General features: G+C 39.8%; 1 long non-coding RNA gene across 1 annotated transcript in view; it reads left to right on the forward strand.

Moving 5' to 3' along the window:
- LOC146407172 (uncharacterized) overlaps positions 1-13,571 on the forward strand; it is a 74,362-nt gene that overhangs the window by 1,139 nt on the left and 59,652 nt on the right. The gene's annotated exons all lie outside the window — the stretch shown is intronic.

Here is a 13,571-nt window from a genome sequence, read left to right on the forward strand (position 1 = left end):
TAGAAATGCAATTACCATATGACCCAGCAATTGTACCTTTGGGCACTTATCCCTGAGAGTAAAAACTTATGTTCATATTAAAAAAAACTGTATGAGAATATTCATAACAGCTGTGGTACATCTATACCATGGGATATGGCCCCACAATTAAAAAAAATTAACTGTTACTACAACTTGGATGAATCTTAAAGTAAAAACTGAACAAATAACAAAAAATCCCTAATCCCAAAAGGCTATATACTGTATGATTCCATTTATATAGTACTCTTGAATTGTGAATTAATAAAGAGATGAAGGGCTGAATTCTAGTTTCCAAGGAGTAAAGCTAGAGATGGTGGTGGAGGGAGGCAGGTAGAGGTGTTGATTAAAGGATGGTATAAAAGGGAAAAGACAATATAAGAAACACGTGGTGATCAAACTGCTGTTTGACTGTGGTGGTGCATATGCAGACCTATATATGTGATAAAATTACATACAACAAAACACACACAAATGGTTACTGATCCTTTTGAGTTGGGCCCCAATAAGGGCCCTCCTGCTAGGTGTCGCTTCTGCCAAGAGAACGGGAGCAAGTTCCGTTCAAAGGCAAAGGGAAGCTTGATTCTTTGAAGAATGCAAAAGTGCAAGCTCCTGCTGCAGGGTCCACACAGGTGGCACTGCTTTATAGGGATCATCTTTGTAGGGAATCTCATCAGTGGGGGGAGGAGATGGAGTTCTCTGGCCACAGGACACTCTGGGTAGTGGTGCTTAGCACAGCCTCTCTGCACGTGGCCGCCACCTTGAATGGCAGTGCCTTGCAACGTGCCTCTGCACACGGCCTCAGACTACAGTTCTGGCTCTGGTGGTTCACACTTGGAACTCAGGTTTCAAGTGCCTGGTGCAGGTCTCTGCATGCTGCATCCTATGAGCAAGTGAAACTAACCCAAGCACAAAGGAAATGGAAAGGAAAAAAAGGTTAGACTATATTACTCAGATTCTATTTTTATTTCCCTGGGAATTGTGAATGGGCTTTGCTGGTGAAGAAATGAATACATACAAATCTTGGGAAATCTGGATACTGTCAGTGGATTGTCTCAATGTCAGTTTCCTGGTTGCAGTGTAGCAAAATGCTGCCATTGAAGGAGAGTTGGTAAATAGTACACGGGACCATTCTGCTTTATTTCTTACAAGTGCGTGTGAATTGACAATTATCTTAAAAAGCTTAATTGAAACACTATAATAGTATTTAACTCTGAAAATATGCCTCGAGTACTCGTTATGCACTTTACCCTTGTAAGGCAGTTGTAAACATTTAATGGATGTCTACACATGTACTTGTTTGTGTGTATGGATGTGTATGTAATACACTGAGAATGCTGCTCAGCATATAACAAACCCCCAATATATTTCAATTATTGTTATTAAGATATTATTTTTCAATCCTTGAAGGCAGGGCCTCTGCTCAATTCATCTCTAATTCTCTAATTTCCAGCATGTGTGTTGTTTCTGTTGCATAGTACAAGCACAGGTCCATGTGAACCCAATAAATGGCTTATTGAATTCCTTGTACCAGCCTTCAGAGAACAGGTCAATAAGAAGGGTGCTCTCTATGGAGTCCAGAGTAATCAAGAACCCTAAACAGGGAGACAAAAGGGCTACCTAGACTCCACCTCCCAGCTGGTCGCTAATTTATCATAAAGCCCATTTTCTTCACTAAGTCTCAATGTCACCATTTGTGAGAGCAGGGATTGGAATGGCACCATTTCCAACCCTGAAATACACACGGTTTTATAAGTACAGAGAATTATCCTTTCTGAAACTTGAGCCCTGGGCCAAGAGTCCAAAGGTAATTATATATTGACACTAAAATTCTGGCTTCCAGTTCCATTTGGGTAAAGTTGACTCTTCTGTTTCTGGTCCCCATGAAAGCCCAGCTATTAGCAGCTGTCTTTTACCTTTACAGATCTTTGAAGCGTGTGATAGTCAGAAAACGTGTAGATGTTAGCAAGCCAAGATTTTTGAAACCTTTAGGGGATAAGAAATTGTAGAAATTTAAGCCATAATTATAGTATTAATTACTACCATTGCATCATGATCCTCCAAAGCCATGGGGAATTACTCTTGCTAAATTTAAAAACAATAGAGGCATGTCGTGATTTATGAAAGCGCAAAAAGGGCCTCAGAAAAATACCAGCTTGTTTGTTTTATCTAATATTTGTAACACAACCTGATGTATCCGTGCAGTGTTTTTGAGAGGACTCCTGGGTGTTAGCCAATAGCTGACAGGTGTCCTTACTCAAATAGGCCAGGTTTTACAGTGCACTGAGCATTGCATTGGTCATTCTTGCCTGTCCACTTACTCTGTGTCGGAGCACCTGGAATCTCCAACCACTTCAGAGTTGAAATTGTTTATATTTTTGTGCTAATTTGGAATTCCTTGAATATTAAATCACTGAGTGTTTATTAAACACCTTGCATGAACTCACCCTTGCCGAGACACAATGAAATAATTACAGTGAAATATGTCAGGTTCTCTATTAATAGTAAATACAATTTGTTGAGGAACTACCAAAAGACTTCTATTTTACATATAGTAAGTTGCCTAATTTAACTCTCATAACTCTATCAAAAGTATATTAGTAACTCCAGTTTATAGACAGCAAACCAGATCAGAAGGTTGATGTGTCAAAATCTTAAGTTTTTTTTCAATGTGGTAGACTGCTTCCATCAAATGTTTTAAAAAATTCAAATCAAATGTATGGATGCTGGCACTTGAAATTATAATGACAGAAGAAATAGAGATCAGCTAGAGCTAGAGTGCTTGAAAAAAATGGGGAAATAGTTTCAAAGGGCTGAAAAAAATTGATTGGTTGGATTGTATTGCCAGCAAAACCATCCTTTAAGAGTCAGGCTGAAATAAAGAATAGATTATAGATAAATTCTCATAAAAGAAACTTGGAAAGGATATACATATGGAAAAAAATAACACAAGTAATAAGGTCTATAGTGCAGAGAAATGGCAAATCCAAACATGGAGTTTCTGAAAAGCAGTAATAGTGTTTAATTTAAGGTTAAAAAATGAAAACCAAGATGCAGCTTAAATACTGGACAACAGTAGCACATGTGTCAGAGAGGAGTGGGAAGAGTAAACACTTTTAAAAGCCCATTGTATTGTTCAGCACGGGAAGGAAAATATCTGTTAACTAAGGACTTAGTGTTAATTATGTATGTAATTATTAGCATAATTACTCTCACTAGAAAGAGGAGCGTAAATGAGAGCACATATGTTTAAATCCTCAAAATAAAGCAAACAAGCCCCAAACAAAATTGACCCAAACAAGAGAGGGAGAGTCTCTGGCCATGGCAAGGATGGGTAGGGTGAACAGAAGCTCGGTTATTAATGCAAGCCCAGTTATTAATAACTCAGTTATTAAAAAGAGAGGAGCTTAACCATTCAAGAACCATTTAAGGAAGAGAGCGTATTTGACCAATAGACCTCCTCTCAAAAGGATTCTTATAGTTGAGGCCTCCAAGCTTTCTTAGCAGAGAATCACTTCTTAAGCATCTAAACAGTATAGGGAGTTCCCACTATGGTGCAGTGGGTTAAGGATCCAGCATTGCTACAGCTGTCCTAGCTGTGGCTCGGGTTCAGTCCCTGGGCCAGGAACTTCATATGCCACAGGTGTGGCCAAAAAATAAAAAAGAATATAAACAATGTACATCTTCCAGTTAAAACTTAGCAAGCCAAAGAGATCAGTCCATCTCAGTAGTTCTCAAATGTAGGACTTTGGTTATACTTCCAAATATACTGACTCAGGGGGGACATTTTTATTACAAATCCCAAGAGATACTAAAGACTTGAAGACTACATTTGGTAGTCCTATCCTACATGAATATACCAACGTCCCCTTGGCAGTGCTGTTTCTCAATTCAAATTAATACTAAGGCGCTTGGTTTATGTTTTGATCTCTGGTAGAATTTTTTTAAGTTTATTGAAGTATTGTTGATTTACAGTGCTGTGTTAATATCTGCTGTACAGCAAAGTGACTCAGACATATATATATATTTTTTTTCATACTCTTTTCCATTATAGTTTATCACAGGATATTGAATACAGTTCCCTATGCTATACAGTAGGACTTTATTGTTTGTCTATCCTATATCTAACTAATAGTTTGCACCTGCTAGTCCCAAACTCCCAATCCTTCCCTTCCCCCAATCCTCTCCCTTGGATCAGAATTTGAGAAGAGAAAAAAGTGTACCTTCATTTGAATAAGATATTACTCTTCACAATGAAAAAGAAAACAGGTTTTTGTTTGTTTGTTTGGCTTAAAACAAGAGACCTTGGTATATCTACTAGTTAATATCTGTGAGTCTAATACTACATGGAAGGCAGCCCAGCTGGTCTTGCTTGGTGACACCCAGCCCACAGTCACTGTCTTTTTTTCTCATTTCAGCAGAACTGGGTAGGATAAGAGGTTTTGCTAGTAAATCAAGGCCATCTTGTTGAAGTGCTCAAATGCCAATTTGAGGAGATATAAAACAATCAAACTGTAAATATTCATAGAACTAAACTCTTCATTATGTGAGCATCCATCAGAATTGAGGACTTTGAAATAGGCAGATATCTCAACTACCTTCTCTGAGAACTCATTCCTACAAAATGCAGGATTTTTTTTTCCCGTGGGATAATTGGTTTTAATAAGTTTCTTGTGTACCTTCCTTTATACTTAATCACATGTTCGTTTACTTGCATCTTCTCTTTCCTCATCCATATGTATCCACTCATATATTCCTATATCATCTTACTCCTGTTTTATCAAGCCACTCATTAACTCATGACTCTATCAATCCCTTGATTTTTTTATAGGCTCACTCACATTGTTTTTCATAGTTTTCTCATCCTTGGACTCTCCAGTTCATGTCTTTGTTTACTCACCCTTTAATTCATTCACTCACTTAACACATACAAATGCATGCATACACACACAGCTCTGTGTGCAAGATTCTTCTCTGCTAGAGCTGCAAGCAGAGATTGGCAATGCACCCACAATTCCTTAAATTGCGTTGAGTTATTTCCCTTGGCTTTGTCTTTCCCAGATCTCCACCTCTGAATGCACTGGAGAGTCCATTCTGCAGCTACAAGTTTCTATGTTCATACATAGGGACAACATTTTTAGAAGGTACTAGATAACATTCAGGCTGAACTTGGATCAAAATTTTGTCCCTTTGCATCAGGCCTCAATCAGTCAAGAAACCTCAACTTTGCCCTAAGTCTCTGAAAAAAGAAAACCTGATTTTTCCTTCCTATGTGGGGAAAGCCCAGTTTTTCACTAGGGTATGTTTCCTCCCTGTCAGTCTCTTACACTGCTCACAGAAAACACTTCACTTTCGACACGTCTCGTCACCAAACGTGTGGAGACGTTTCCCCACAACAAGCAATTCTCTGCAATATTAGCTGGGTGTCTGCAGTTTAATTTAGTTCTCAGATCCCACAGGTTAAGGGCTTAGTCCTGCCTCTCCCAACATGCCCACACTTATACTTCCCATGCCAGTTGCAAGCCAGGTTTATCACCTGTGCTTCTGACACAAGGGTGGTAGGTGGGAGTTTCTAATGACTCCCCTCTCTGAGGTTGATTAATTTGCTAGACCAGCTCCAGAACTGAAGGGACCATTTATGTTTTCCTCCCGGTATGTGAGTTTTTCATCCCTCAAGCTCTCCAAAGCTTGTCCTTTTGGTTTTTTTAATAGAGGCTGCATTATACAGGCTTGATTGTTTAAATGATGGATCATTGAACATTGATTCAACCTCCAGCCCCTCTCCCCTCCTCAGTGGTTGAGGGGTAGGAAGTACTGAAAGTTCCAACCCTCTCACCTTGTGGATGGATGGGTCCCCTGGAAACCAGCCCCCTCCCTTAGGCTACCTTAAGGGATTTCAGAAAGTCACCTTATTAACGTTAACAAAGTAAACCTTTAGGGCCTTTATCACAAGAATGCAGAAAAGAGGGTCTAAAACCAAATATATCTGTTTCTTGATATAAATTGAGCTATCACAGACACACAGGGTTCTTGTCCCTGCCTCAAAGGAGTGAGTCTCAATAATGACCTTGATAGTGGCTGCAGTCCCTGAGTTGTAGTAATTTTCCTTAGCCTTCAGTTGCTCTATGTTAGAAGAGTGCTTACCCTAGCTCTCTCCTCCATGATTGTACTTGTAATATATAATCTAGTACAGATGACCATTGGCTTGGTTAAACTCAAGCACGAAGTATTTTTCTTAATAACCCACACAACTGGTGATTGTTTAATATTTGTTTTTACTGCTAGGGAGTGTCAAGAGGGGAAAATTTCTCTTCTATCCTTCTTGGTTATTTGGCTGGACTAATTAAATTGACACAAAACAGATATTAACAGGAGAAAAAAACAAATTTGTTTGTTGGAGGTGCCATAGAAATAGGACCTCCACAGTGACCAAAGCAGGCTGTTGATATAAATTATTTTAATAATTGTGAAGATTTAAGAAAACAAAGGGATTTGTACTTGGAGTTGCAAACTAATGAAGAAGTAACAAAGCTTGTTGATAGTTTTCTTAGCCTTGAATTCCTTAACTCTGGTGATAAGGATGATTTCTTTCCTCCTCCTATTGGGAGTGTACTTTCAGGTAGGAGACTTATTTTCTGCTTTCGGGAGGAAAGAAGAGGGTCAGAGTATTGTTGTTTTCAATAGCCTTTCACCCTGAGCCAGCTGTAGCTTTTATTCAAAATAATCAATATGCCACTGGGGCATATCTTTGGGTGGCCTGTCTTGACACCCCCCCCCCGAAGTAAGTTCTAAGATAGTAGCAACTTAGATGGTGCTGTTTATCAATATACCCTTCACCACTGGCATAGTGTTTGGCTAAATGAATTTTTTTTTAACAGAAATAAGAGTAGCATGTGTTGTAATTGAGTAAATGGAAAAGATCTAAGGAGAGAAGATGTGGAATAAATTCAGCATTTGAGGGATGGCAGTAATGGAGGAGGATGAACAAAGGACATGACGTTTCAAGCATGCTTTGAACATGAGTAGGAGTTTGCCAGGAAGTAGTATGCTGTGTTTGCGTGTGTATATGCGTGTATGTGGTGGTGGTTCCTGGCAAAGGAAACTGCCGTTTCAATGATACAGAGGTCAAAGAAAAGAGAAGTGCATTGTGATTGGATCATTAGTGTACAGGGAAAAGGGATTGGGAATAGTGGGTACCTAAAGCTAGGAAGACAGGCAGAGACCAAATCATGTAATATGCAATCCATGTTAAGGGGCTTGAACTTAATTTTGAGAGCACAGGAGTGGCAAGGATTGGATTTACACATGGGCTGGACAGATGAATTTCTTTTTAAGTTTGATTTTCAGAAGATCACCTCTGAGCAAAGCAAGACAAGATATAGAGTTAAAGCTCAGAAAAGTACTGTTTTGTCTGTTGGGGAATGTTGTCAGAGAATAAAAACAACTTAATATGACATTTTGAGCCATGCTTGTACCTGAGGACCACATTTCGATCATAAGCATGGGATCCGTACTCTATTTTTCCTTGCCTCACTTCTCAATTATATTAACTAACACATCCTATCGGTTTTGCTCCCTGAATTCCAGCAGCTTCTCTTCATGATTCCTGCTACTTCCCTGGTTCTGACACATTCACCCCTGACCTGAGCTATTGCCATCACTCCTCCACTATTTTTATTGCCTCCTGTGTCTTTCCCACCAATCCATGTCCCCTACCTGGTTGTTAGAGTGAAGATTCTAAACGACTTCTTTCCTGTTTAACAATTTCCAATAGCTGCCTTCCCCTCAGAAGATCAAGTAACGTAACATGTTTATTTCACAGTAACGTCTCAGGTGGCTTCTCCACAGTTTTCTCCATCATTTGATTGTTGTATTTTCAAAAAACCAATCAAATCATCTAATTAAGAACCCCTTCCTCTCATCCTGCCATAAGAAATGGCCACCTCTTCATCCATGCCATCTTTGTGTCATGCATACATATCTCTTATTATACTTTTTTTCATTGTGTTGATATTCATTTGTGTCCATGTCTGTCTTGATCTACTAATTCCATCCTCCTTGGAGACAAACTGTATCTTAATTATTTGTTAATACTTGTGGCCTAGTACACTGTTTAAATAGATGTCTCCCCTTCTTCCAATATTTTCATGAGTAAATAAATGAACAAGGTTTAAAAAAAGAGAAAAGAATCAAAATAGAGAAATAGGGTCAGTCTTAACTAAGGTATTATAAAAATCATGTTCTGGTGTTTTGGAACAGGGTAACATTTTCAGCTTCTTGGAAAGGTGTGCGAAGCCCTTTTACTCACTGTTACTCATCCTTTATGAGTTTCACTATTAAAAAGCATGAACACTGTATGATGTTTGTACTACTGATCTACTCTAAGTGTGTATCTGTTAATACCTAGGGAGAAATTGACACAGTGTTTCCAATTATGAGGCCAAAAAGTACTTTGATTGGATAGTTACTGGGATCAGGCTGGGAAGAGCCTTGGAATTCAAGTGTTTTCCCTCTGTCCTCTAGCTTTCTGAGTCCAGTGGGAGCTACTTGGGCTCATCCCCCCTGTAAGGTAACTGTAGGTTCTCAAAAACCAGATTAGGTGGGAAACCCTTCACAAACTGGGACTAGTGACCTGAGAAATTCTGTGACCAATGAACTGGAGACTCCTTCAGGTCCAATGGAGAACATGAAAGCCAAATAGGAAATGAGGAAACACAGCTGGAAGCACTAAGAGACTGTGAGAAAGAGGAGTTGAAATGACTGTGGGGAGAAGCAGTTCTCTAGGAGAGTCACAAAATTGGGAGAATCAGGAAGAAAAGGAAATTTGAGGATGGAATTTCAAAATTGTTTGAGTGTATATTCTCTCCATGACATTCTGCAGTTGATAAATGGCTTCTAGAGGCAACTGGTCAGTGAGGATGGTGAAGGAAGAAGTTAGAGAAGAATAACTCAGCCCTTGTTGTAGATAAGGTGTCTACCCTGCTGGAGATGAGTCTGTTGAAGATTAACTTTGCAACACCATATGAGGTAGCTACAGCCATCTCACATTGATAAGGAAGAAAAACTGAGGATCAAAGAGATTGAAAACCTTGTATAACGACCCTCATCCGGGAAGAGAACTAGACCTCTCCAAAGAGTCTGACTAGAAAAAAAGGAACAGGGAGGGGAATGTTTACATGAATTCCTTTCTTCTTCTGCCTGTGACACAACGAATCCTAAAAAGATGCTACGTCTTTCCTTTCTGAGAGGTCTTACTAGCTATGGTGGTGAAAGATACAGAGAATGGCATTGATATGTTGGACCACAGTGCTGTGGGGTCAGAAACAGACTACTCCAGTGTTGCTATTCTATGTGACTTGGAGCCTGTCTTTCTCTATACACCTAAACTCCCTCATTCTAAAAGGAGGTAACATTTCATGACTCACTCCATCTTTAAGGCTGTTCCAAGAATTGGGAATGTTCCAAGCTTATGTGGAATTATCATCCAAAGGAAGGTTTTTATTTTGATGTGTTCATTCTGTTAACACTGATCTGTTATCATCAGACAAATGCTATGGAAACTTGACAAAAATATAGTTGGTGTTACACAAATTGATAGGAGCAAAAATATAGACTATTTTAGTCACCAAAGATGACTTTTGGTTTGAATTGTATAATTTAATATCCCAAATGACTATGTCCATACATTTTTTTTTTTTTTTGGCCACACTCATGGCATGTAGAAATTCCTAGGCCAGAGGTTGAACCCATGTCACAGTAGTAACCCAAGCCACTATGGTGACAGTGCCAGATCCTTAACCCACTGTGCCACAAAAGAACTCCCATGCAGTTTTGAAATCTTCCTATCATTGTGCACTGCATACTATAATATGTATCAAATCCAGAGTACTAGATTTTTCTGAATTAGCACTCAGGTTAATGTAACTATAGAATATTAAAGAATAAGCAATATTATAACTTTTACTGCTATTTAACTAATTTACTGTCTCCGCCATTTTTTATAGCTGTTTAACTAATTTACTGTCTCCACTGAGACCCTAATTTTAATTAGCTTTACCTATGAACTTTCTCCTGTGGTAAAAATTGAATTAGACAAGCACATACATCGTTATTCATAAAATCATATTAAAAATTCACTACTGGAGTTCCCGTCGTGGCGCAGTGGTTAACGAATCCGACTAGGAACCATGAGGTTGCGGGTTCGGTCCCTGCCCTTGCTCAGTGGGTTAACGATCCGGCGTTGCCGTGAGCTGTGGTGTAGGTTGCAGACGCGGCTCGGATCCCGCGTTGCTGTGGCTCTGGCGTAGGCCGGTGGCTACAGCTCCGATTCAACCCCTAGCCTGGGAACCTCCATATGCCGCGGAAGCGGCCCAAGAGACAGCAACAACAACAACAAAAAGACAAAAGACAAAAAAAAAAAAAAAAAATTCACTACATTTGTCGATACTTGGAACCTCATCCGTTCGTTAAGAACTTATAAGCTATAGTAATCCATTCAGTTTACAGTTAGAAATTTGAAGTCCAGAGAAGTAAACTGATCTTCCACAAAACACTTTGCACATAACCACAGGATGCAGGATTTATGTTTGCATTCAATCTTTTTTCAGCTGCATTTTGCCCATTAGCTATCACATGTTACTTTTTTTATTTAGTATATTAGCATTCCCTGGAAAAAAATAATTGGAAAAAAAACGCCACATTTGGGTGACTGTGAAGCTGATAAGAAAGGATAATTAATGATAGGGTTTTAAACAGATAATCCAAGCTGTATGCAGAAACTTGAGGCATTGGCCAGGGTAGGGAAGTCTCCCTTCTGCATCCTTTGGATACGGAATTTTATAGTGGTGGCCTCCACATGAACAACATGTATCCGGCACTTGAAGGAAGTGGCAACTTCGACAAACATCCCAGCGCCAGCTTTATTCTTTAAAAAAAGTCCTTCATCCATTGGTCAGCTCTAGAACTTTTTGGACTTTGTTCTGAGGAATCCATCACAAAAACCTTGCAGATAATCTAAAGTGACTTTCTGCCAGGCCTGATCACCAGCATGACTCGGAGATGTTTCTCCAAATACAAACACTTAAGTTCTCCCTGTGAAGATTCTGATTCACTAGCTCTCCATGGGCTTCAGCATCCTTAAAAACTCTCACTAAATAACCTTTCGAATAGACCTAATTGAGAAACAGTCCAGGAACATACACCCCTCTTTTCCTGCTTTGCCTGTGGCAAAATCAAAACTAGCAAAGGTAAGAGTCTTTCCAAAATGCAGTTTATTTAGCCTATTGCTCAAGAACTCCAGAATGTGAACTGTAATTATCACATGACCCTTGATGTTCTGTCACGCAGGGTCATGTAGGGATAAAGAAAAGCACGGGATTCTTGGTATTTTCAAAAAGTGTTCATGGGATTTTAGCCTAGGTCTATAGATACGTAAAGACAGCCTACTTTGTCCTAAGGACTAGGCTAGCTTCCTCTCTAGTTTCCCCTCCCTTGTAAGCTCCAGGTGTTGCTGGGGCTCTCCTAGGGTGTCAGGAGCAGGTGATAAACCAAAGGGAAACTGAAGCCTGAGTCCTGGATGGCGTGTCCTCCAGAAAATAGGGGCCATCCAGATGTTCCATGGGACAAGCAGAGGCAGCCTACTACATCAGCAATGACAGAACAATCCTCATTGCTGGGAGCAAAGAATATGAAGCAGAACTAGGGGAAATTTCCTAGGTTGAAGGGTCACAGAAGAAAGGAGCATTTCTTAATCTATGCCAGCCTTGAAAGTTGCTATCCTGTGACTGAATGTGACTAGCACTGAGAACCAGAAATGAATAAGGGGGAAAAAAAAAAAAAAGCTCTTAAAGAATCACATCTGCTTTGATAAGTATGTGCAATGAACAGTGTTAGGGGTTAATTAATGAAAGAGTTCTGGTGGAGCTCTTTAGAGCAGGCCATGCCTCTGTATCACTATGGAAGATGTTTTGTGGTTTACCATGCAGACATGGTTAGCAGAATGAGGGCATTTCCTACCAGAGGAAAAGCATGTGCAAACTACAGGTCAGTGAAGCAGGATGACATGTTAAGAGAGCTACAAGCTAGTGCTTGTGCTCAGAGCTGAAACACAGAGAATTATTGAGGGATGGAAAGGTACCTGGTGATGTCTCATGAACCACTAAAGTGCCCTCTGCTTCCTGTAAACCTCTGACTGGCAAGAATGTGGTGTAGGTTGTAGCCCTCCATAGTGACAGAGCTGCTCTGAGAAATACTAAGCTCCCCGTGGTTATCTGCATTCAAAGTATTTGAACATCAGATGAAAATGTATAGGACTTCAAAGACCTTTTCCCAGCTGTAAGATACTCTTTACTGTCTACTTAGGCATGGTAGCCCTTCAAAATGGGCATCACTTTTGTGGATGAGATGAGAATGAAAAAGAAGAACTACAAATAAATGAAAGAAATAATGAGTTACAGGTGCTCTGGAAGATACTGAACATCAGCACTAGAATGAAGGGTAGCAGTCACAGCCAGGGGAGGCAAAGCTGGTCTGAAATATTTTATGTTGCCTAGATACTCAAAAGTCTGTTAGCTGTTCTCTCCCATTCATTCTTGTTTCTCTCTAATCCAAGATCACACAGACATCTGATATGTCTCCGTACTGAAGTCTGGGTGATTTTCACAAAAGGAGAATCTGGTGATGCTCTCTCTGTCTCTCCCCCTCGATACTTGAAAAGTTCTCTATTATTTTCATAACTAAACTGTTTCACATGGGCTATAAAGACTTTCATGACTTGCCCATGTCTGTCTGCCTCAGCATCATTTGATAGCAGATTTCCTACATTAGAATCTATCAACATTGATACTGTTGACTTGAGGGACTGGATAGTTTGAGGGGCAGGGCATCCTAGAATATTTAGGTTCATCCCTGTTCTCTACCCACTAGTTAGTACTCACTCCCAGTTATGACAACCAACAATTTCCTCGGCTTACCTAATGTCCCTGGGATGGGGGAAATTCCCCTGATTAAGAACTACTGGTCTGCATCTTTCTTTTTCAGGTACGTGTTCATTCACATATACCATGCTCCTTTTCATTACAAAACTTCTGAAATCACCACCTGCTTTCTCTGAAATAATCTACCTCTCCCCACCCTAATGCCAAATTATTTGTGTGTAATCATTGCATCTATCCAAGTACCATCATTCCTACCCCTCGGCACCTGAACTGATGCACCAATCACTGTGCACCTTTTCTTTAGGGTTTTTTTTTGTAGCCATATATTCATCCCTGCATCATTGGAATCAATTCTGACTTCCCCTCCAGCCAATATACTTCATAAAATCAGGGGCCTTGTCTATTTTTATTCACCATTGTGTCCTCAGTACCTGGTGGGATAGAAACTCAATAAACATTTATTCAATAAATAATTGAAAACCAAACAAAATTGCAATTACTTGGAAAGGGAAGTAGGACTTCATCCTCTGACGCCAACAACAATTCACTGAACACTGATTTTGCAGTAAGCAGGATGCTGAGCCCTGGGCCATAGCAAAGAATAACATACAGCCTTTG

This window comes from Sus scrofa, chromosome 1, assembly GCF_054392235.1.
Source record: "Sus scrofa isolate SSC_HxYL_T2T_F1_AM1 chromosome 1, Sscrofa_HxYL_maternal_Yorkshire_Landrace_v2.0, whole genome shotgun sequence".
Lineage (NCBI taxonomy): Eukaryota > Metazoa > Chordata > Mammalia > Artiodactyla > Suidae > Sus > Sus scrofa.